This window comes from Myxocyprinus asiaticus, chromosome 30 (assembly GCF_019703515.2).
Source record: "Myxocyprinus asiaticus isolate MX2 ecotype Aquarium Trade chromosome 30, UBuf_Myxa_2, whole genome shotgun sequence".
Lineage (NCBI taxonomy): Eukaryota > Metazoa > Chordata > Actinopteri > Cypriniformes > Catostomidae > Myxocyprinus > Myxocyprinus asiaticus.
In genome coordinates this window covers 37,977,176-38,003,905 of record NC_059373.1, presented here as the reverse complement: position 1 = coordinate 38,003,905, position 26,730 = coordinate 37,977,176, and the positions used below count along the sequence as shown (strand labels likewise).

The 26,730-nt window shown below is 38.8% G+C and overlaps 1 protein-coding gene across 7 annotated transcripts in view; it reads left to right on the top strand.

Annotated features, from left to right (window-relative positions):
• Positions 1-522: 522 nt before the first annotated feature.
• LOC127420691 (protein 4.1-like) overlaps positions 523-26,730 on the top strand; it is an 88,776-nt gene continuing 62,568 nt past the window's right edge. For all 7 annotated transcript variants that reach the window (XM_051663170.1, XM_051663168.1, XM_051663167.1 and 4 more), the window contains exon 1: positions 523-642. The gene's annotated coding sequence lies outside the window, so the exon portion shown is untranslated. The remainder of the gene's footprint in view (positions 643-26,730) is intronic.

Genomic DNA, 26,730 nt, shown 5'->3' with positions numbered 1-26,730 from the left:
TTGTGTGTGATATTTACCAAAAAATATTAGTACTGGTGTTTGTTCATTTTTGTGGCAAATTTGGTTTATTTATTTATTTCAGTTTTATTTTTTGTTTCATTTTTGTTGTGGGTGATATTTACTGAACAACATTAATGTCAGATGTTTTTGTTATTCATTTTTCAGTCAATTTTTTTTTTCTTTTTTTTCAGTTTTTATTTTATTTTATTGTGTTTGCTTTGGGTGATAAGCAAATATTTACTGAAAAAATATGAATGTAACATTTGTTATCGTTATTTTTTTTAGTCAGGTCAACCTATTCTAGAAACAAAGTAGCAGCTGAGATGAAACTGTGTTACAAAATGAGTGTAGTTTCTGAGTCTCCTTGGTTACGATGCTGTTGCTAACGCCAGGGACCGAAGCTCAGTGCTCTCGCCTTTGATTGGCTCATTCCCCCTGTGCTCGTCTCCCATTGGCCGCTTTTTTAAATACGTTTGCCTCATTGCATAGCTAGCTCCCCCTTTTTACTAGAATCTAAACACCGTTTAAAAAAAAAGGTTGGATAATTTAGTACATGGGTTTGCCAGTCTGATAACTGTGGAAAAGCGGTTTTGGAATATTTTGTAGTGGATTATTTCTACCCGTGGATGAACTGAAAAAAAGGTAAGAGGGAAATCTTTTTGCTGGATTATGTATTGTGTGATGCTCGAGGACGGGAATCTGTTGACATTTTTTTTTCTACATTCGGCGCCATTTTCAGACATTCCATTCACGCGCACCTGCTCACCCATTATGACTCACGAGCTCAAATCATTTTGATAGACAGCTGTCAAAATACCACAAAAGCGTTAACATTACAGCAGTTTGATGAGTGTTATGATTTATTGCGTTTGTTTCGGTGCACAGTAGTGGGTTAGTCCGTATATCCCTTATGGATTGGTTAGTTCAGACTCCCAACACAAGTAAATGTGATATTTTCACGGAGAAACTCGCTTTCATTGAAATTCAAACAGCTTCTGACTGTAATTTGAGGTAAAGGCTCGAGAAAGAGAGTTTCTGACCAGTTACAGTATGCCCGTTCAGTCGCTGCGTGGGAAATTGTCCCAAAAGGGAAAGAATACAGCGCATGTTTTCTTCAGACAGGTCTATCAGCCTGCTTCCCCCCAAAAACAAGATGTAGTCTTGTTAGTGCTAATACGCGGTTTAAATACTAAATAAAAGGCGCTCAAATTACCTTTGTTCCTCTTCTCATCAGTTTGTCTTTCTTTCTTTCTTTCTTTGTGCAAATTATGGATTATGTTTGATGGTTTACAGGGACTGAACTGGGTTCTGAGAAAAAAAGTTCAACATTTTGCTGTCTCTTTGCATCCTATGTGCATCCTTCGAGTCTATTTGAGAAGTGCATATTATGATATTTGTCTCTTGGCCCTGTTAAACTGCCTTGTGAAGTCAACAAATCACATGCAGTGAGTCCTGGAGACTTTACATGGACTCCTGATTAAAACCCACAGGGCATGTTATTGTAATCGCCGCCTTCAGTTTATTGTTTCTGTGCTTTGCCCTCAGTCTGCGCCCATTCAAAAGTGTTATGCAATCAAAGCCCATTTATAAATGAAGTGCTGGAAAAAGCACAAAGTTGAAAAAAAAAAAAAAGTCTTTTCTCTATGATAGGACAATGTTATGAACGCACATGTGGTTTTTGTTATTGTTCTGCCATGCAGCAAAAGCACTTGGGAATATGCATGCTTATGACAGTATAGTGACATCCCCTTGTCTGCAGGGAATAAACTACAGTTACAGATTCTAAAGGTCTTTCCTGTAGGCTGTATATGCTTAAATAGGCAAAGTGCATATTATAATATAGTTCAGCATTTAAGTGGAGATGGAAGTTTAACACCATAAAGCGTGTGTGCTTGTGGAAGCATAACTGGCCATGTTCAATTAGAAATTTAGGTAACACTTCACAATAAGGTTCCATTAGTTAACATTAGTTAATGCATTAGGTAACATAAACAATTAACAATATGCATTTTTTTACAGCATTTATTAATGTTAGTTAATGTTAGTCAGACAAATGCAGTTGTTCATTTTTAGTTTATGCTAGTTCATGTTAGGGATAATGTACAGTCAGCCAGTTTTTATCACACAATAAACCCTGACAGGGTTCGTTGTGAAGCGGAGGGGTCTTGTATCAGTCTAAAGTGGTTTATTTTGTGATAACAACCGGTTGACTGTACATTATCCTGCTTATTACACGGCTACTAACCAAATAAATAAATATATGGACATAACATATTGATTTGCATTGAAATTATGTAATTTGAGAAGAAATAAATCGCTGAACAGCTGAAATCAACATCTGAGCTCTGTTGGTGTTTATTTTTTGAAAATGACCGTCTGACTCATTATTCAGCTTATTACAAGACTACTTGCCAAATAAATAAATAAATAAATGCACATGAAACATCGATTTGTGCTAAAATTGTGCAATTATATGGGAAGAAATAAATCGCTGAACAGCTGAAATCCACCTCAGGTTTGCCTCAGTTGTTACAGAGCAATATCTGACCAGTGGATGGCACCATTGAACAATCAGAATCAAGTATTCCAGAGAGCCGTGTAATGAAGCGCATTAACAAATGTTAACTTTTTTTAAATGTAATAGTATATGTTGAAATTAATAAATGATTAGATTAATAAATGCTGTAAAATTATTGTTCATTGTTTGTTCATGTTAACTAATGTTGATAACTAATATTATCAAATGGAACCTTATTGTAATGTGTTACCGAAATTATAGCTTTCTCATCACTGTGTGTGAGTTCATCATCCTGTTGCACCTGAAGTGTTAATGGTTCATTAATAGTTTATTGTTTGAGGCGTGGGTGTTACTGTATTATACTCAAGTGTAATATAAAATTCTAGCCTCCCGTTTAAATATTTCTCCTTTGCTCTTTATTTATACTCATTGATCAGTGTTGAAGGTAGTAAACAAAATTTTATTCTCATAATCACATTTTGAATCCATTTCTTCTCTTGTTAGTGGTGTTTGGTAAGGTTAGCATCACTATTACTGCATCACTGATATGATAGTTTGGTGGGGTTTTTTATGCTAACTTGTTTCAAATCACTGACAATTACACAACTTTGAAAGAGATGTAAATATTAGCATAATTCTCTATGTCTCTACATGTTTTCCATGTTTCAGAGTAACTGGTAATGGATAAGAGTAACAGATAATTGCTTTTATCAGCCGATACCAATGTTTGGGCAATAAATCAGTGCATTTCTACTATTACTATAAGTCCCTAACTGTATTATACTTTGGCGTGAAACCCTCTCTTTTCGGGAGGAGAGGTGAGGTGTGCTATTCCTAAAGTGATAAGAGTTGCAGGTTTTTGCTAGGTAAATTATAAAATGGGTGAAAAAAAAAGACCATACATTTACACTGAAGGAGGGACCAAAGCCAGATCTAGAGACCAGAAGAAAAGAGAGAGTTAGGTGTGGGCTCTTTTGACTTGTGCTAGTAAGCAACCAACTAGCATCTGCATAGTAAGTGCTAAAAAAACACACAGAACACTTTAGCAACCACACAGCAACATACCGGCAGTGACTTTTACACAGACAAGCACAACTTACATTTTCTTCAGAAATATGTATTGCAATGAGATGTTGAACTGCTTGAATTTCTAAATAACAACACTTTTATCTCTCTTGAATCTGGTTTTGAACCTTCCTACTTTAGAATTTCTGTTAATATTCCCACTCTCAATGGAGCGAACTTCCCTATCCATGTGTCCATTGAGATCAGGTGCACTGTGGCACCCTGCATGACCATGTGGCCATTGATTGGTTTGATTGTTCTGAATTCATCCTCCTGAGCCCCAGTGTGTGTGTGTGTGTGTGTGTGTTTGTGTGTCTCAGGCCTCCTGTAAGGCACTTACCCTTACTATGGTCCCAGGAGGAACCTCTCAGTCTCGTTAATTTGGTGAAATTTGATCTGTCAATCAGCACTTTGCTGGAATTGTGAAATCTTTATTGGGTCTGTCATATCCTTTTTTGTTTTTTGTTAAATACAACCCCAGTGGACTCTATGCTTGGCACATAATCTACATATTTCTGCTAAAATCTCAGGGTGATAATAGGGTTGGGAACCGAGAACCGGTTCATGTTCAGAACCAGTTCCATTCTTTAAAAAAAATACAGGAATCTTTTGATCTTCATGACTTTCGGTTCCATTAACGGTAAAACATCCTCTAACAGCACATATTCCTCAAGAGCCTCCAATGATCGGCATCACCAGTAACGTTTGTCTAGCTCTTGCGTACAATAACAACAACTAAGCGGAAGTGCAGAGCATCCGGGAGGATGTAGCTTGGCGTAACATAAATGACAGTTATACTGAAAGTGAAAACCATATTATGCTGCATAAATACAATAAAATGTACTAATATTGACCACTATTAGATGAATTTTATGGTTAGAGTCACTGTGGTAAGAGCTATATTTTCGTTCACTTCTGCATTTGCTGTGAAATTGAAGTATCATCAATTGTCATATTATATTAACATATAATATCACAGGAATATGCTTTATATAGCAATATAAACCAATATAATTACATGTGTAATACAGTCAAAAACAGGGACCTTTGCTAAGCCAGTGCTGGTCTATGGCTTGTTAATATTCACCCTCATTGTGGTCAATATTGAAATACACATTGTTAAACCCCTTCTCTTTACTGAATGGAGTAACTGCTGTCTAATGTCTGTAACTTTGTCCAATGTCATCTGCACAAACTCCTGGAGGAAGTAGGAAGAAATAGTTTCCTGTGCTGTGTTGGATGTAAGCATGCCCCCTCAATCAAAACGTGGAAGTGACTGCATAGAGTCTATTCCGAAAAAGTTGGGACAGTGTGGAAAATGCTAATCAAAACAAAAAGGAGTGATTACGAAATTATATTCACCCTGTGCTATATTGGAAGCTAAGCAATACAACAACACAATATTTGATGGTTTACCTTATGAATTTATTTTCTAATTTTTTAATATCAACTCATTTCAAATCAGATGATTGCAACACGCTCCAAAAAAGTTGGGACAGTTGATTCTTTTTTTTTTCTCTCCCCTTTTCTCCCCAATTTGGAATGCCCAATTACAAATGCGCTCTAAGTCCTCATGGTGTCGTAGTGACTCGCCTCAATCCGGGTGGTGGAGGACGAATCTCAGTTGCCTCCGCGTCTGAGACCGTCAGTCCGCGCATCTTATCATGTGGCTTGTTAAGCGCATTACCGCGGAGATGTAGCACGTGTGGAGGCTTCACGCTATTCTCCGTGGCATCCACGCACAACTCGCCATGCGCCCCACCGCGACCATGAGGAGGTTGCCCCATGTGACTCTACCCTCTCTAGCAACCGGGCCAATTTGGTTCCTTAGGAGACCTGGTGGGAATCACTCAGCACGCCCTGGATTCGAACTCACGACTCCAGGGGTGGTAGTCAGTGTCTTTACTCGCTGAGCTACCCAGGCCCCCGGGACAGTTGATTCTTTACCACTGTGTAACACAATTTCTTCTAAAAACACTTATTAAATGTTTGGGCACTGAAGACACAAGTTTGACAAGTTTAGCGAGCAGAATTTCCCCCCATTCATCCATTATGCAGGTCTTCAGCTGTACAATTGTACAGGGTCTTTGTTGCCGTATTGTGCACTTCATAATGCGCCATATATTCTCAATTGGGACAGATCAGGACTGCAGCAGGCCAATCTAGCATCCGCACTCTCTGCTTAAGCAACCATACACTTCTAATCTGGGCAGTATGTGGTTTGACGTTGTCTTGCTGGAAAATGCAGGGACGTCCCTGGAAAAGACAGCATCTGGATGACAGCATATGTTGCTCCACAGTTTGGACAAATCTTTCTGCATTAATGGTGCCCTCAAAGATGTGCAGGTTACCCGTGTCATGGGCACTGGCACACCCTCATACCATGACATAAACTGGCTTTTGCACCTGATGCTGATAATAGCTTGGATGGTCCTTTTCCTCTTTGGCCCGGAGAACACGGCGGACCACAAAAAACAATTCCACTGCTCTGCTGTCCATCTCAGATGAGACCGAGCCCAGAGAAGTCAGTAAAGTCTTTCTAGCAAGTCAGTCCACTGGCGGCCATCTTTGGAATGCTCCCAGAAAGCTATTTCCAGTCATACAAGTGCAGCTCCTATCTACAGGGTTTCTGCAGGTCTGTAAAAGTCTTTGCCCTTTCGCAAATTAAAGACTTAAAAAGGTTTAAATTGGAGCAACAAGTCTTAAATTCATAAGGTCATGGTATTAAATGTTGCATGAGGGATTGGTTTCTCATTGCGTTTAAGTCGTTTTAAAGTAAATAGTAATTTATGGGCACAGATAGCCCCCATACCAAATTTGGGGTCTCTAGGACACACTCTATAGCACCACCACCAGTTCAAAAATTCACTTTTCTTTTGTGCGTATCTTTTTAAGTTCAAGTTCAAGTTTGTTTTATTGTCATGTGCGCAGGCTAAAAAGTTACACTGTTCAATGAAATTCTTACTTAGTTTGTCTGCCCAATGTTCAGCAATAAAAAAATTTAAATAAAAAATAAATAACAAAATGTATGACAATAAATGCAGATCACAGGAGCCATTTGTGTTTAACCATTTGTTCTAGAAACAAAATTATTTTTGCATGAAATTACGCTCCTCCTGTTGATACAAATGCACCGGCCATTAAATTAAAACTCCACTCATTACAGTGGCCGCCATCTTGGATTATGACGTTTATCATTTATTCGCTACTATTCCTTCAAACTTTGCCCGATTTGCCTAAACAATGGCTCAAAATAATCTCCAGACTGATCCGCCCAGAATGAATAATACAGAATTTAGATTTTGTTGAAAAGTTATGTTAACACAAATTTAACAAGATCGTAGTAAAACAGGAAGTGAGGCTATATCTTGGCAACTGTTTGTTGTATTGAAATGAAACTATGCTTTCGGGACCATGATCTAAGGGTACATGCAAAATTTGGTGACAGCCCTACCTATAGGTCAAAAAAAGTATATTTTTGCACGTAACCTTTGAACCATAGGTCCTAAAATCATGAGTTTGGTGTCTATGGATTCCTTGGATCATGAGGATTTCAAGGATACCCATATCAGCCATATATTATTTTTCCCATATCAGCCATACTGCCTCTCTGGCATATTGATTTTTATCAAAACATTTAAAAGTTTTTTGAATTCATTGTCAGATTTATAAGAAATTTTGTATGCATCATTGACATCATGTCCTGAACGTACCTGAGCGGTTTGGAGACAGCGCCACCTATAGTTAAAAAGATTGTCCACACTTGTGTGCTGAATCCAACCTTGGCATGTCTCTGTGCCGTTTGAGAATCATCACAGTGTGTACATTTCTGTAAATGTATATATTATTGGCTAATCTAGGACAGAATCATAGGGAGGTTCATATAACAAAAGAAAATCATATATGCTCCTTTTGTTGAGCTTCTGCATTTAATGACCAAATGTATTTGAATAAAATCTTGTTTTTACATGTATGGTGGTGATCACTTATATTTTATTCCAGAGCTTTGAGGGATATTTTTGGGTGTTTAAACACTTTTCAAGTGAAACAGGAGTGTCGTAGAGGAGTATAGCTGATACAGCGGGTCTGATCAGAAGGTAAAAGTTATTTACACATTCTCGTGGTTGGGGCAGAGATGTTCAAGCCTTATTATGTTACTTTTTGTAAAATTAATTCATCTGTTAAATTGCATTTTTAAACTTTGAACTGTATACAGCATTCTTGACTGTTCTTGTGCTCCCTAGGCATTTATGTTTAGAGAATGATGTGATTTTTTTGCATACTTTTCCCTTAACCCCAGAACTGCTGCTTTTCTTCTAATGAACCTTGTAATATCATTTTGCATAAATGTCACCGCAGTCACATAATTTTTATGAGATCTGACTCATTGAAACATACCAACTCCCTGCATTTTTAATGTGTTGTCCTTATTTCTGTGTATTTAGCATACATTGGGGTCACTCAGGCAAGAGTTTTCTGTGTCATTCACACTGTCACCGAGCCCAGGGTGAGCAGAAAGACAGGACTGTGAGACATCCAGCTGCTTGCACTCGCTACATCAGTACATCTAGAGAGAAAGAGATAACCTCTGCGTAATCCTGCACAGGAGCACGATTAGATTTAAAGCGGCTTTCCAGTCTTAAGCTCGCTTTTTGCATCCAGTTACAAAAGTCCACAACAGTCAGCCTCTGTACTACATTGTTTACTCACTGTCTTTCTGACGTTTATTGTCACTATCTCCTTAAAGTGATGCTCTGAGTGTGATTGCAGTGTAGGTGAGATTCAAGGTGGGGTAGCACTTTATTATTGGAATAATATGAACAAAAAGATACCTACTGTATAAGCTCTATCCTACGGTTCAGCGTTCTGATGCTGCTTGAACCGTCAGATCCTGCCGGAGGCAATGACGGCAGGGGAGCGGAGCTAACCCCTGCCCAGGATAGGACCTAAACTGGTGGAGATGGGGTGGGATGGGGTGTGAAAACACGGAAGTATGCGAACAATGAGAGTAGGGTTGCCAATTTTGAAGTTGTAAAATAAGGGACACATAAACGGGGGTGGGGGTTTGTGGGGGGATCAGATGGTCCCTTACCCACGTAGGCAAATTTTCCAACTTATATCAATGTTAAATTAGTGATCTGGAATGATTTCACCGTGATGCCATCTTACCATCTTAAATACGGGACAAATCGTGTCCCATATTGATTCAATACGGAACGCATCATTTTATCTTTAAATACGGGACGATCCTGTATTTCACAGGACGGGTGGCAACCCTAAATGAGAAGCAGCTGGCAGGCTTTTAAAGTGGAGGCCGTATTGTGATTGGATGTGATGCCTGATGAATGAATCCCGAGATCTTCCTGCTAGAACTATGCTTATACTTACATGGATGTTACATGACAGTGTGCACATTGTACTGATGTGTTTTAAAGGAATAGTTAAGCCAAAACAATTGTAGCTCAACTGATAGAGCCTTGCACTTACATGCAAAGGACAGGGGTATGAGTCTTGAAGAGCACTCAAGTTGACACTTGAACCAAAAGTATCATAGAAGCACCACAAAATTACATAGTTGCTTCAGCATTAACGTATTCATGACACTATCGGTTAGGTATAGGTTTAAGGTTTAGGGTAAGGAGGTTGGTTTTGTTGATTTAAAACTCAGTAGAGCATTAACCTTAAAAACCTAATCTGTTTGAGAGAACATTAAACTCGCTTTTAGCGCCAAACTGTGTACATTTCACCTCAGAACTGCTGCAATACGAATGCTATTCTGAGATACAAATTGGCACTGTTTTGGCGGCACGAGGGGGACATACACAATATTAGACAGGTGGTTTTAATGTTGTTGCTGATCAGTTTATGTTATATATATATATATATACAAATATATACATATTTCTAAAGTAACTGTCTCTTTAAGATGAAAGTGGTAGGTTTGTGTTGCTGTAGCTGTAAATATATTTGTGTGATGTCTATCTGTGAGTGTAAATCTGTGTACTGGCACTGTCAGTGTCATATGACACCTTGGGCTTGTGCACACCCACTCCTAGGGTTTCCACTTCCGGTTTTATGCCCTATCAGCATCTTCTGCCCCTGCCAGCCACTCAGAGAGCAGAATTCCAGTGCTATTATTCCTGGGGATTAAACTTGAGCTTTCCAGCACTCTCACTGTTACTTTTTCTTCTCACTCTATTTCTCTCTCTCTATCTCGACTAAACTTTCTAGATAAAGGTTAAAGCTCATGCCTGTGCTCTACAGCTTTAAAATGCATGAATGTTTAAAATGTGTATTAAAGATCAGTCTTTTAGCCAGTCTCAGTCTCATGGGTTCATAATAACTCACACATTAACATACTGGCTCACTCACAGCACTGGCTACCTTGGACAGCGCAGATACACTCTAATCTCTGCCAAAGTTCTGTTGTTTTGTAAATACAACGTCCAACTACAGTAAGCCCAGGATAACAAAATGAGCCTTTTCTGGTTGAGTCCAATTTTATAGAAGTTTTGGTTAGTGTTCACTTGGGCAGACTTCAGTGTTTTACAACACCACAATAGACTGCAGATGCATAGTGCAGATTTAAAAAAGGCAGCACATATAGACATTAAAGGAGATTTTACAGTTCTAGATGTATTTTATATGTAGTTTTCTGAACATACAGTACATTTCATTTCATCAAACATACTTTTGGCATCCAGTATCATTTACTTGGCTTTTGGAGATTTTGTGGCTTTAAGTTAGGGTTGGGTAAGGAATTCAGAATGATTCCTGTTCTGATGTCGATTCTGGTTTCTTTACGGTTCCATTAACAATTCTTTTAGTACTTTTGAGGAGGCCTGGCCTGTTGGTTTGTGGGGTCCTAAGGCAAAATCCTAAAAAATGGCCAACCAGTGTGAAAATAATCAGAAATTTAAAACATCCATAGAACCACCTCAAACATGATGGGTAGATTTTTTTTTTTTAAGAGAAAGGACTTTAAAAATAAGCACTAGCTCGATAGATGTGTGTTCCGGTTCTCGGTTACCATTTTGTCCATTAAATTGCTCTCTTCAATGGGAATGTGTCTCTCCCTAATATCACTACTTACTCAAATTATGAAGTGAAAAGGTGGAGTGTGTAATTTTTTGAAGTATGTCGAAGTGGCTTTCATTCTGATATGATTGAACTCTTCATCTCACACGAGTGGTCATGATACATATGTTTCAAAATTACTCTTAATTTCTTTAGAATTAAAACTTTTTAAATGAGGAAAGAATTGCTGAGTGAATCTTTAAAGGTGAAGTGTGTAATTTGTTTTAGAAAGAACCAATAAACCAATGGAATATAGAGGAAGTGTTTTGGAAACGTGCTTAAAATTGATAATTATTTCTGCAGGTCTGTTTGATGGCACTAGTGCCACAGACATTACAAACTTCAGCTTTAACTGTGAAAGTCGGTCAGATTCTGTACAGAACCGTTCTTAGTCCATACCATAAAATGTATCACAGTTTCGTTGGATAAGCTGACCAGAATCTAGTGGTTTGTAAACATGTGCAGATTGGATTTCAGGTGCATTCTTTATTCTGATCTTCCAGAAAGTAGCAGAAAGAGACTAAGGATAAATGTGTGAAGATTAACAGTCTTGATGTGTCCAATGTAACCTGATCTGGGACCCTTTGAAAGTGACTCATATGTGGAGTCAGTAATTGTGTGTACTTCTCAAAAGAGGGTCTCTGAGGGTCTTGGTCAGGTCAGAGGCAAAGGGTCTCGCACATGTTCACTTTTCACGGTCTCTGGGGGGTAAACCCCCCCCCCCACACACACACCCACCCACCATCTGTCACCTCTGCACCATCTGACAATATGAGCTAGCTGCTGCAAGTTTGTACAATGTTTTGTATGTGTGTTTCCTTTTCCTGTTAGAGTGCATTGAACTATAATAAAGTTTTTGTGTGTGTATGAAGCAATCTATAATTAGATGATGATGGTGTGTGTGTGTGGTGGATGCATAAGAGGATGATGGAGTGTTTGTGTGTAACTGAGTGTTTTGGTGAGTTGTAAGTAGATGATGTTGTGTGTGTGGGCAGGCTTGTGTTTAAATGTGGATGATGTTGTGTGTGTGTGTGTGTGTGTGTGTGTGTATAAAGTATATAATTGAGAGCTAAAATTAGACAAAGTTGTGTGTGTGCACAAGCAATTATGGGATAAAAGTGTTGTGGTTCATAAGGGTGCTTGTGTGTGTGTTTTAAAGGAGTTATAAGTGATGTTATTTGCATAAGAGAGTTGTGTGGTGCATTGATGGATGGCAGATGCAGCTGAGAGATAGATAAGTGTGTGTGTGTATGTGTGTGAGGGGGGAGGGTATGTTTAGGAGTGGATTAGTATCAGTGCAGCGGTGTTAGCGGCCACACGATCTAAACAAAAGCAGAATTAGAGAGAGTTTTTATTGAATGTATATTTTATTTTGTATATTATTATTTACAGGCACCTTATTTTGTCACTGGTTTCTTTATTTCAATTTCTTTATTTATGTATGTATTTATCATTACTGGCACATCATTTTTGTCACCTTGTTCTTATTTAGATGCTTTGGAAATATAATATTTTAAACAGTCATTCCAAAAATAGCACAATGTTTGTGGTTGGCAAATAGTGCCTGGTTTGCGAATAAAGGCGTAATCATTAATGATAGAAAGGGGGCATTTTTGTGCTGGAAAGTATGACAGTGACTTAAAGGGATAGTTCACCCAAAAATTGAAATTCTCTTATCATTTACTCACCCTCATGATATCCCAGGTGTGTATGACTTTCTTTCTTCACCAGAACACATTTGAAGAAAAATAGAAATGCTCAGTAGTTCCTTAAAATGCAAGTGGATGGTGATTCGACTTTTGAAGCTCCACAAATCACAGACAGTCAGCATAAACATCATCCGTAAGACTGTAGCGGTTAAATTAATGTCTTCGAAAGCGATAAGATTGCTTTTGCTATGAAAAAGATCAATATTTAAGTACTTTTTAACCGTAATCCAATGCTTCCGGTAAGCTTAACGAGAGGGTGGAGATCACGCGGTCTCTCGTGTGATGTATTCGCGTTGCCATGTTACGGATGTAATCTCATGTTCTCACAAGAAATATTAACAAAGGGAGGTGTCTGAATTTCTGAAATAGTGCAAAATAATAACAATAATTTATTATTATTATTATTATTAGTGTTAGTATTATTATTTATTTAACAAACAACAAAATAAATTCTAAAATTGTAACCATTTAAATTTTTTTGCATGTATTTAATTGTCCATTTTAAACTACTGTTTTAAATGGTTTAGGGATTGTTTATAAGGCTACAGCCAACTAGTTTGCTGGAATAAGTAGGCTTACATTCTTACATTCTGAGAAAAGAGAAAAATTGTGAATACATCGTAGCAATTACGAAGTCTATCTGAAATGGCATCGGAATAATTAATAATGTTTTTGTCAGTCTAGTTAATATGGCAAGGAAATACCAAGCCTACTGATGGAGCGGTATTTACCATGTTATTATAATGAGCAGCACGTCTGCAACCTATCCAGTAGCAAATGACATGCACATCTCCTCTCTTAGTGTCACCTAACAACACAAAAGCACCTCTTAGAGATGTTTGTTGTGCCAAAAGTATTTTCCTCACAAATATCTGACAAGCTGACACTCAACTTGTACCGGAACGGAGTCGCGGAGATAGTTAATTATTTTCCACAGAGCTGTAATACACACTTTAATATACATGGATGCGATGATTAACAGTGAAGAAATGTTTGTAAATACAATTTAGGGAGTTGAATCTTAACAAAAGGATCTTGTTAAGTTTCAAAACTTAACAAAACTTCTTTGGCTGGGCTTCGCAGGGTGGCTAGTTGGAACATGCCCGAACGTGAATGATCTGCTTTACGAGATTAACAAGGCACATAGGCAACAAATAATTAAATTAGCTCCTTTTATTGCTGTTATACACTCAGCCAACAGTCTTTGATTAAAGTAAAATCTTACAGCTTGTGGACTTTGCACAATTTGCTTGCCACCGTATGAGCTATTTCTCACTACACAAGCAATTCTGTAATACATCTCACTTGAGCACGAATGTCTGCACTGAATAACATTTAATCATTTATTCAAACAATTGTTAATTACATAAGCCAGTTACTTTACCTTTGAACACCGTTGTCTCCGTCTCCCATTGCAGGCAGTGCTGTAATTAGGCTCTTGCGCGCTGTTCACGAGAGATCCACATAATGGCATCATTGATCCATGAAACCGATATTACATTATAAAGTGTGAATATCGGTAAAATATATAGGTAAAATCGGTCGATCTCTAGTTAGGGCTGTCAATTGGGCAGAGAAACTAAATTCAAATTTTTACCTTAAATATTTTCAAAATTCGAATTAAATTTGAATTTTAAAGTCAGCTGATTTTTAAATTTATGTTTTTTACTTAGTCCTCAAGAGGGCGCATTGAATAGATAAACCATACAGCACCGTGTTATATTATTGCAAAGAACATTCCTTGCTGTTAAAAAAAAAAGGAATTTCATTATCAACTAATGTGCATAAAATAAATAAAGTTTTAGTCGGTCCATATTTTCAAATGTTAAGTCAAAAGTAAAATGAGTGGGGTGTTGGGCCTCATGTATTCAGATAGAAGACAAAGGCAGGCCTAACACAAGTCGTAAAACCTAACTCAGCCCCCACCTTCCAAGTCGTAAATCTTACTGATAAAAATCGCGCCAAAATCAAACAAAGGGAGTCCAAAACAGACTACAAATCCATGAAGCCTTGCTCACTAAAGGATCGAACTCTCAACTCCTATTGGATGAGGCACACAACAGAACGTCCCTCAAAAATGACATCATCAGGAGTTGGAATACCTCTGAAATGCTTCCAGAATTTACTTCCAGCGACTTTGTTCACCGAATATAGACCTTTGCTGCTCTCAGGTGCAACCTCGTGGCACAAGGAAGTAACGTCCGACTTGGAACTGTGGCTATACAATCTCCATCTTGCTGGATGAGTTGAGATTACTCTGTGTTCAACCGAACACTCTAACAGATCCGAAGGAGACCGCCGAGCAATTCGCATCTTCATCCGTTTGCCTGCAGAAGTGAAGAGATTAAAGATTTATCTTCCATCTTCAATCAAGTCGACGTTTCTGAGTTCTCCGCCAGCCCGCCGAGAATCAACAGCCGTACCGCCCGCCGACAGAGCGAGGAAACGACCTCCCGTCATCACCCAAGCCTCAGAGTTAAAGGACAGAGGAAAACACATTCTACCTGTGTCCTCATGCGATTCAAGTAAGAGGTTACGTCTTGGCAGAGATAGAATATTATAGTGTGCTATTCTTGTGTTTCAAGTTTTTTGCTTGTACAGTTTACGGACCGCCATGTCCGCTCATTATTAATACTCAGGGTATTAATTATCACAAATTTGTTTTGCTGTATTGTGATCCAACCAAATTGGACTGTTGTGCAATTTCGTCATCGTGGGTGAGACAGCAACTGAGTTCATCCGTTAAAGAGTCAAATAACGCGGGACTTTTACGAGCCATCAACCGCGTCTCTGAGTGATGTACACGGCTGCTTTCTCTCCCACTATTGCGAAATCGGCTTTAGGGCTGTCACTTAATCATCTCTCTCTCTCTCTCTCTCTTACTAATCACACACACACACACACACCTTATGTGTTATAGGATTATTTTTATTTCCATATCTAATCATATCACTGTTTAGTTTGGAGTTGTAAGTCGGAAGTTTATTGACTGCATTGTATTAATTATTAATTGATATTACTGCATAAATAAACTTTGTTTATATTACAAAGAGAAGTGTTTTGGTTTGTTTTGCATACACCTGTGTCATGCTGACGGGATGTCAGTGCTCGGATTCAAACCTTCATTCATTGTTTTTTTCCCGAAAATTGATATTCTTCGGATGTCGATTTTCCTAAGAAAACAATCTAATATTGAGACTGTTTTACTATTTGGTTATTAGTCCCTGATTCCAGGGTGGTGCCCCGTCAATGTTAATCCTTATTAATATTCTATTGATTTTTGATTATTGATAATTATCTTTGATGATTGTTGAATTTGATTGATCAATAAGCTAGTGTTAATTTTAATTAATGTTTCATCGATGTTAACAATTAACGATTATCTTTGATAACTGTTGATTTAAAGGATTTAAAAAAGCTAACATTGATTCTCATCAATGTTCTATTGATTTTAATAATTAATAATTATCTTTGATAATTATTAATTATTGCTAATAACCAAACCCGCTCCTAAACATAGCGCACTACATTTACTGGAGCCGCATATGAGGTTTTAATGAGTTAGATTCAATTAATTAATTTAAATATTAATTAATAACTAAAGAAATAATTATTAATTATTTCTGATAGTAACACTGATCAAACTGATGCCACAGTATACTACCCCAGACTCAAGCTTCATAATAACAACGAAATACCACATTGTTTTTATTCAGTACAGTTGTATGTAGGGTAGCAATATTCCCAGATAGCAATGGTTTTCAGCTGAACTCGGTGGTGAAGCTGCTCAGACTATGAGCCCAGGCCAGGGGCTGTTCAAACAGACGGTACACAGAAGAATGGAACCGAATGCTAGGATCTCGAGACACACATTTCCAAGTTGAACATCTTTCCTGACAAAGTGTTTAAAAAAACTCACTGTTTAATCTGAGAGATGCTTATAAGAGTGCAAGACGCAATGGTACCTCCACCAACTCTAAGGGGCTGTTCACACCGAACACTTTGGCAACCATCTATTTGTTTTTCTATGTAAACACATGCTAGACGAACATCTTTGTTTTGCTTTGTTTTTGTTTATTCAGTGTCTTGTGCAGGAGCGCTGTTTTTTTAGATGATGTGTGGAATTAAAAATAACTTAAAAGCACATTGAGACATCTGCTTTCTGTTAAACTGTATTTGTTGCGCTGTGTCTAGCCTTTTTTAGTGCAAGAATACGATCGATCTGAAGTCATTGTCAGTGCTTGGCACACATCCAAAATTCGAATGCACAGTTGTAGCATTCAAATAGGAACTTTTTCTTTAATTCGACGAATATACAAATTTTGAATTTTAATTTGACAGCCCTAGTTTGTGGTGTTATCATCGGCATATCTAATCTCTCTCTCTCTCTCTGCTGTTCTGTGTGTTCATTTCAGACATTGTTGTTTCAGTAAATCTGTGCTGTCACGACACCCGCCCCACCCTCCTCCACCCCTCTCCATTAATAGCCACCATATAAAAGCACCGTAACACAAATGCATGCGGACAGGCCTTATATTGTCAGTGAACAGGGTATTAGCAGCATAACAGGGCCTGTATGAGGGATAATGTTGATTTGGGGGAGATACTGGTCAACCTGGGATGAAAAAAGCCTTGCTTTTTGTTTGCTGTTGCAGGGTTATTATAGTTTAAGTTTTTATTTCTATTTCAGTTTTTATTTCTGTTCTGCCTCCGCTTTCTGATTTCTTTCATTTTAGTGTAGAAGAACCCGTTAAAACTGGTCTGGTCACTTCTTCAGTAAAAAAAGAACCAATCTGTTATGCCCTGTCAGAAATCCCCTGGACCGTTGTTTTTGTTCTTTAGTTTTGTTGGTCGCCTGGGTAATGTCAGGATCCCAACACACTTTTCTTTTTTTTCAAGGTCTGGATCCTGTCACCCGTTTTCTAGTCTTTGTTTGGTCTTGTGTGTGTTTTTCTTTCCTTTCTCTTGTGTATTGACACCGCCCCCCTCGTTTGCCTTGTTACCCATCTGATCATTAGTTGATTTGCCTCATCTGTCCCTCTTGTTTCCCTCCTGATTTAATTCCCTTTGTAAATCTTGTCTTGTGCTGTTTTATTGCTACTTGTCCCTGGCTGCAAGGTTGCGTTATTGCTGTCAGGGCTATCTCCCTTTTGGGGTGTACACCCAGTCTCTTCTCGATGTGGCCCAGGGGCTAGGTTTTTGTGATTAGGATGTGTTGGGTGACCTGAAGAAATGGACCTTCTGGGAGGTGGTTGACTGTGTCTGTCAATTTAAAGAGATGGAGCTCCTACTCAGGGAATGGGACCCCATCTCTGACTATCCCACCTCCCAGGTGTTGTTGGTCCATCCCGCAAATATGACTGATGTCTTTTATGTCTTTTATTTAAGGATAGTGATCATATGAAGCCATTTATCATCACATAGTTGTTTGGCTCCTTTTTAAATCATAATGATAACAGAAATCACCCAAATGGCCCTGATCAAAAGTTTACATACTCTTGAATGTTTGGCCTTGTTACAGACACACAAGGTGACACACATGACTCCCGCATGACTGGTGCAGACTAGACGTCGCTGGAGAAAGAGGGGAAACTCCGAACTCCCCCCCCCCAAACCCAACCAATTGTACAATGCCCACCGCTGGCTGGCACTGTCCCGGAGATCCCTGTGTCAGTTGCCCTGGTTCTGAATGGTCTTGCCTCTGCTTTTAAAGCCTCACTGGTCCCAAAGAGCTCTGCTTTGGTGATCTGCCCATCAAGAAGGAGGAGGAATGCTGAAACTTCATGATGAGCTGCAGCCTCCCAGGAGGTGCCTGCCCTTGCCGCTACAGCTCCTGTGGAGGCGCCCGCTCTCACCACTGCAGCTCTCCTAGAGGTGCCCGCCCTCACCACTGCAGCTCTATTGGAGTTGCCCGGCTTTGCCGCTGAAGCTCTCCTGGAGGTGCATGTCAGTCCCTATCCTGAGGTCCTGTTCCCTGCTCTATTGGTCCTGACTACGGAGCCTCCTCTGTTCCCGCCATTCCCTGTCCCAACCACAGCGGCCACTGCAACCCTCTCTTCTGTGGGCTTTGCTGACACTATTCTGGAGATGCCCAAATCTCTTCTGGCTTCGGTGATGCTTAAACCCACTCCTGCCTTGGATCCACCCCCTTGGTTTTCCCCTCCCACCCTCCCGCAGACTGTTCCACTGATGATCCCCTGGTCTGTCCCACCAGCAACTCTGTCATCCCCTGGTCTGTTCTTTGTCTTTCTGCTTTCCCGAAACCCCCCCTGGTCTGTACCGCTGGAACCCCCCTGGTCTGTTCCCTGTCTTCCTACTATTTTTCAATTTTCTACTCTTTGCTTGGTCTTGTGTGTGTTTTTCTCCCTCAAGGACTCTCTCTTGTATATTGACCCGCCCCTCTCATTTGCTATGTTACCCATCTGACCATTAGTTGATTTGAGTAACCTGTCCTTGTTTCCCTCCTGATTTCTTTGTCTTTATATTCCCTTTGAAAATCTTGTCTTGTGCTGTTTCATTCCTTCATGTCTCCTGAATCCTGTCTTGTTGGTCAGTAGGAATTGCTGACTTCGGATATAATTTTTCTGGTCAGTGCCTTTTTGTTTTTGGTCCTGGTTTTTGTATGGTTTACCGTAGTTCGGTCATTTTTGTTTTGCCCCAACGTGGACCTGTTTGTTAATCTCAGCCTACCTAGCAACCACAAATAACACACAAGCATTGTGGTGAGCACCACTCACATTTTATCCAGACAATATAAAAAATGTAGTTTGGCTAAGTAGAATTGGCAAATGCTTATTATAGGGAAAAAATGTTTCGAGCTGTGGTGTTGGTTTTGTATGTTTGTGCTGCTGTATGGTTCAGTCATGGTAGAACTGGTGGTGGGTGTGTATAGTGTAGTTTGCTGGTTAAGGGCTTTAATAAGATAAATGTGGAAGTTGCAAAGTTCACTTCCTGTATGGGTTAATTTCAGAATGCAATGTGTAACATTTTGCATTTGGCAGTCATGTCATACATACACACACCTGCACTCTCAATAAATAGTATGTTATATATCACAGTGTCTCTTTGGGGACAGAGGAATTATTAGACACATTTAATTACCTTTTAATTTGGTGTTAAGGGAGATAAAGAAATAGTTCACTCAAAAAGACTCAGGGACACACTTTTATGATACTTAAAGCATGAAAGTGGAGTCACTAACAAATGTCAATTTTTTGGGTAAACTAAACTGCATCTTCGTGCCACTGTAGCTGCAAAAACTCACACACACGCACACTCACGCACACACGCGCACAATCTTGTTTAGTCTAGTGTTTGTTAGGGATGGACATTTTGGTAATTTTATCTACTCGAGTACTCTATCTAATTACTCAAGTACTCGAGGGGCAATGACATGTACATAACTGTATACTGTTGTGCTCAAAAGTTTGCATACCCTGGCAGTAATTGTGAAATTTTGCCATTGATTTTGAAAATATGACTGATCATGTCTTTTATTTAAGGATAGTGATCATATGAAGCCATTTATTATCACATAGTTGTTTGGCTCCTTTTTAAATCATAATGATAACAGAAATCACCCAAATGGCCCTGATCAAAAGTTTACATACCCTTGAATGTTTGGCCTTGTTACAGACACACAAGGTGACACACACAGGTTTAAATGGCAATTAAAGGTTAATTTCCCACACCTGTGGCTTTTTAAATTGCAGTTAGTGTCTGTGTATAAATAGTCAATGAGTTTGTTAGCTCTCACATGGATGCACTGAGCAGGCTAGATACTGAGCAATGGGGAGCAGAAAAGAACTGTCAAAAGACCTGTGTAACAAGGTAATGGAACTATATAAAGAAAGGATATAAAAAGATATCCAAAGCCTTGAAAATATCAGTTAGTACTGTTCAATCACTTATTAAGAAGTGGAAAATTCGGGGATCTCTTGATACCAAGCCAAGGTCAGGTAGACCAAGAAAGATTTCAGCCACAACTGCCAGAAGAATTGTTCGGGATACAAAGAAAAACCCACAGGTAACCTCAGGAGAAATACAGGCTGCTCTGGAAAAAGATGGTGTGGTTGTTTCAAGGAGCACAATACAACGACACTTGAACAAAAATGAGCTGCATGGTCGAGTTGCCAGAAAGAAGCCTTTACTGCGCCAATGCCACAAAAAAGCATCTTGACACGCCTCACAGCTTCTGGCACACTGTAATTTGGAGTGATGAGACCAAAATAGAGCTTTATGGCCACAACCATAAGCGCTATGTTTGGAGAGGGTTCTAGTCTGGATGTTCAACAAGGCCTATAGTGAAAAGAATACCAACCCCACTGTGAAGCATGGTGGTGGCTCACTGATGTTTTGGGGGTGTATGAGCTCTAAAGGCATGGGGAATCTTGTGAAAATAGATGGCAAGATTAATGCAGCATGTTATCAGAAAATACTGGCAGACAATTTGTATTCTTCTGCACGAAAGCTGCGCATGGGACGCTCTTGGACTTTCCAGCACGACAATGACCCTAAGCACAAGGCCAAGTTGACCCTCCAGTGGTTACAGCAGAAAAAGGTGACGGTTCTGGAGTGGCCATCACAGTCTCCTGACCTTAATATCATCGAGCCACTCTGGGGAGATCTCAAACGTGCGGTTCATGCAAGACGACTAAAGACTTTGCATGACCTGGAGGCATTTTGCCAAGACGAATGGGCAGCTATACCACCTGCAAGAATTTGGGGCCTCATAGACAACTATTACAAAAGACTGCACACTGTCATTGATGCTAAAGGGGGCAATACACAGTATTAAGAACTAAGGGTATGCAGATTTTGAAAAGGGGTCATTTTATTTTTTTCTTTGTTTCCATGTTTTGTTTTATGATTGTGCCATTCTGTTATAACCTACAGTTGAATATGAATCCCATAAGAAATAAAAGAAATGTGTTTTGCCTGCTCACTCATGTTTTCTTAAAAAATTACCAATTCTTCAAGGGTATGCAAACTTTTGAGCACAACTGTATATATAATAACATGTCTGACAAACATCTTTGGCTGCTGAATTGTGTCTTGTTCCAGTGTATCATCTGTTCATTATTATAGTTATACAATAATCTGTTACAAAATGCACAAAAGATTTCATAATAAAAATATAACGCATCATATTTTGTCATTATGTGAAGATTCTTGCCCAACTCAATGAATGTGCACAACACGGGTCTGTCTGTTCTTCCTTCAGGTTACAGTAGTAATCTTAGTAAGCGTGCAACAGTTTTTTTTAATGACTGTCCGAACCGTCTATTTTCAAATCGTGGTCTGCTAACAGGAGACGCCATAACCATCGCGTTTTTAATATGAGTGTTAAGTTGAAGTTCAGTTTTGAAGACGCTGCATTCTGCTCCATTTAGCCGCGCTCTGTCTAACTGTTTGAAATACTCGCCTGCTGTATATACACTGCTTCAGCACGTTGAGTCCACTGCCACACACCTGGTGTTTGTGTGTATGTGTGTGTATATGTCTCCCCAAGTGTTTGCACCTGTGGGGAAAGCCGTGATGCTCCGTATTGTTGTTGCTATGATGATTCATGAAGCATTCCATTCAACTCGGAGAATCTGAATTTCCACCTTTCAACTGGGGAAAGTGCAATGGAATGACACTTTATGTTGGACTTCTAACTTGGAAACTCGTGCGGAAATCTTCAACTCCCATTTCGTTGAAATGCAGGTGTGTTAAGTCACCCAGGGCAGGGAGGTTTACAGTCAGTGACAAACAGTCAAATTTCTTACATTAAATGATAATAAAACATGTTTAGCAAACGTTTGCAGAGACAGGTGTTCAAAACACGGTTAATTACACTCTTATGATTATCGTAACGATAGCACTGCAGCGTCGTATATCAGTTTGGTTGCTATAAGACATCTCTGACAATCAATGTACCCCTCAAAATCACAACATAATCAATTTCAAAATTAAAAATAAGCTCCCTCTTTGACATGTTTGTGTTTAGTTGTCAGGAAATTGTCACTGAATTTCAAATTAAGTGAAGTCACATCATGTATGATCACTGTCGATCATCGTTTTCATGATTGATCATTGCTGCCACGTCCGAGTACCCGAGTACTCGTGCCCATCCCTAGTGTGTGTGCTGTCTGGCCTTGAGTTTGGACCCTTATAAAGAATTGAAATAATTATTGATTCTTTATAAAATATACTCATTATTTTGCTAGTGAGTGGCTAAGAATGATGGTTGAATGGCAGACCTGTGTGTGTGTGTGTGTGTGAGTGTACAGGAAACTATTTGTGTATTTGTTGATGTGAATGTGTGCAGTGAACTAGGTATTTGCATACTGCATAACATATTATGACCAATAATCATGAAATCTAACTGGAAAAAAGCTATGCATAGTATGTGCTGTATTAAAAAAATATTCTGTATGTTTTGTTTTTTTTGTTTTGTTTTTTGCTTTAAAGAGCACTAAGGAATAATTAATTTCTGAATTTGCCAAAGTTTTTAAGGTTAATGGTATCAAATCTTTGAAAGATTAAAATTTTGTTTTAGGAAGTTAATAGCAAGTAAATTAGATATCGATGAGCAGAACTTCTCGGTTACTTGCATAACCTTGGCTCTCTGAAAGGAGGGAACGAGTCCATGCGTCAGAAGCTGACACTATGGGAGAACCCGTCAGGGGGCAGGACTTTGAAACCTTATGCCATCACGCTTATTTTATTGGTTTGCTTTGCTTTGAAAACAGGATTTTCAGACTGAAGGGAAGGAGAGCATATCTGTCGTCCTGTGACAGTGAAAAATCTGTAGCTGCAGCACAGCTACACAGCGTCTCGTTCCCTTCTTTCAGGGAACCAAAGTTATGCAAGTAACCGAGACGTTCCCTTTCAAGAATGTAACTTCAGCGCTGTGTCAGAGGCTGATGCTATGGGAGTCATATACTGTTACGCCATATCACTGATGTGCAATGCCTACTAGCCATTATAGTGTAGTCAAAAGCATTGCTGTAGCCACACCTTCATGATGAGAAATAGGAACGGAGGTGGAAATAATAAACCAACAGCTCGATGCCAACACAAAACACTAGCCATGGCTGTGTTCCACTTCACTTTTAACATCCACTCGCTAACTCCCCTAAGCACTTCCCCTCGGGGGAATACCCGCTGCCATTTTGGAAGTCCGTCCCACTTCGTTAAGTGAGCGAGGGAAGTTTCTGTTGACAGACCCTCAACCCCTCGATTTTCACTGAGGGAGCAAGCCTGCTCTGATGTACGCTTCAGGCAGCTCCATATCGCACAATGCAACTCGATTGTGACATGACAGCAGACTGCACTTCATAAACTCAACCCACACAACTCTAATGTATGATGGAAGTGAAGTTAGGTCAATTAAGTATTTTAGAAAAGTTATATTGAGGTTTAACAGCATAATACTTGTAGCTACCTTAAACTGTTTATCACACAGATATAGCCTATGACTATAACTATATAGTTATGTTATGTTAACATTTTTGTTTGTGTAAATCTTGATTAATCCTTTCTAACAATTCATTCTAATGAAAAAAAAAATATTAAACATACGAGATTTATACATAAGCCTCTGAAATCAATCTCCAAAAACATTGTTTTCTCAGGTGCAAAAATCACTAAATAATTCCACAAATTGACATCAGCCTTCAACATGCTCCAAGTGATCAAGGGTTAAGGGTGTTCCAGTTAAACCCATTGCACGTCTTCCGCCAGTAGTGGACACTCGTGCAGCGTAAGCAGTGACATACATCCGAGTCCATGAGACGGAGTGAAGTTTGCGAGGGAAGGGGATACAATTTTTAAATGGAACGCAGCCCATGTTGGGAAGTGGAACAATGTCTCAACACCTATTCCCGGTTAGCGGAAAGGTGGGGAGCAGGGCCAAGGGCTTTGGCACAATGACACTATCCGACAAAGTATTAAAACATTGTACACAGGGTTTGAAATGAACTTTTCAGCCAAAAAGTGGCTGGTAGATGGAAAATTTACCAGCCAAAATGCTTACCGGCCAACTTATTTTATTGCATTTTACAAGCAGATTGTACTGATAAAAGAGACTTTTTTAAAGAACTGTATTATTTTATTATTTATAAAATATTTAATTGTCAGATAGTCCATTTAGAATTATTTTTCAGATTTTTCACTTATTACAACAAAATTAAATTTGTACTTGAAACTACACATTGTCATATGAACAACCAGTAAATTACTCTCAACACAGTAACAGTTCTTGGTTTATTTAGAGTGTCAATTAAACGAATATTCCGGGTTCAATAAAAGTTAAGCTCAATCAACAGCATTTGTGGCATAATATTGATTACCATTAAAATATATTTTGACTTGCCCCTACTTTTTTTTTTTTTTTTTTTAGAGCAAAAGTCTGTTACAGTGAGGCACTTACAATGGAAGTGAATGGGGCTGATTTTTGAACGTTAAAAAAGACATAAACAATATGTGTGTTAACATGATTTTCATGTGCTAAAATCACTTACTAACCTTTTCTGTGTAAAGTTATAGCCAATATTAACAAACCCTAAAACCCCAAATCGACTGTAAAAATGAAAATTTAAACAACTTTACAGCTCAAATAATACATGAGTTTTAACAGAAGAATTAATTTAAGTGCTTTTAATAAAATGATAAGCTTCACATTTCTGCCTTTAAACCCTCTAAAAATTGGCCACATTGACTTCCATTGTAAGTGCCTCATTGTAACCTCGATTTTTGCTTTTTTAAAAGAAAAGGAGGGATGAGTTGAAATTAATATTTGTGGTGATCAACATTATGCCACAAATGCTGTCGATTGACATCAGCCTTCAATGGAACCCAGAATATTCCTTAAATTCATTCAGCTCCAACTGATTCTTTTTTATAATTAATTATATATTTTTTTCACACATTATACATTTGCACATATACAGTGAAATTCTTTTTTTCACATATCCCAGCTAAGCTGGGGTCAGAGTGCAGGGTCAGCCATGATACAGCGCCCCTGGAGCAGATAGGGTCAAGGGCCTTGCTCAAGGGCCCAACAGTAGCATCTTGGCAGTGCTGGGGCTTGAACGTCTGACCTTCTGATCAGTAACCCAGAGCCTTAACCACTGAGCCACCACTGCCCCTGATTCATAGGTCTATTCACTAAAATAACCGGCTCAAGAGAGTCATTTGTTTGGGAATCGGACAACACCGTCACGTGTTGTCTATAGATTCAAAAGAACCTGTTCAGTTGTTGGGAATCGGTCTAAACTGGTAGCACATCATGTCTCGCGCTGTAGATTCAGTACTGACTGTTGCTGCACCACTAATAGTCTGTCTTGAGGATTCTAGTCTGGTTTTCTGTCCGCATCGCCAGAAGAATGCAATTTCAAGAACTGTTAATGAAACCCAACGTCATGAAATTCATTTGGTTTCTGTATTATAATAACACAATAATTATCGGAGAATTACTCACACTGAAATACAAGAGTGGTCTTCCCTTCTTCCTGATGGCATGAACTCTCCTGAACATTATTTGAACGAGCTACTGTTTTTGTTGTGGCATCACAGCCGTGCGTCATTTACAGGTGTGATGGGTGGGTCACTTTTTGCTTTTGTCAGTTTTGTCAACACGACTTTTTGAAATAACTTTTAATCAGGTAAGTGTCTGATGCAGAATTAACATCTCCAGTTCTTGAGCAGGGGTTTCCAATTCATTAGTGTGTTAAAATAAGTGGCGATCCACCACTGGTGTTTTTTTCTTTTTTAATGTTATGATGAGTGTTTGTCCTCCTGTCTAAATAAGCTATAATGTGGACCAGACTTTATGGCAGTGGTTCTCAATTTTGTTTGGTCACACCACACTTTAAAACTAGCGAAATTCTGAAAATCAAATGTGAAGCTTTTTTTTTTTTATTATTGAAAAAGAAAAACCCTTCATGTTTCTTTTTGTCTCTAGGCCTACATTGTTACAAAATTATATAAAATAAAGCATTTTAATTAAATATTTTTTTTAAATTAAATATCCAAAACTGGAATAAATAAAAAAGTGATACTTCTTTCAAGTTGTTCATATTACTCGTGTGCTATATTTCAAGTCTTTTGAAGCCATACGATAGTGGTGTGTGAATTCACGGGAAGTTTTCCCCTTCACCCATTCCAATCTTGCGTCACGCAACAACGTACTTTGTTTACAGTGAGCGCACCTGACACCATATAAGGAGAAGGAGGTGTAGAAGAAATTTAATTGGTTCTTGTGTGTATTTGTCACAGCTGCAAATTTAATTTAGTAAAGGTGAACGAGATTTGAGAACTATAGTCTTCCACGCACTTTGAGTACCACTGCTTTATGCTTTAAAAGTCTAGCCT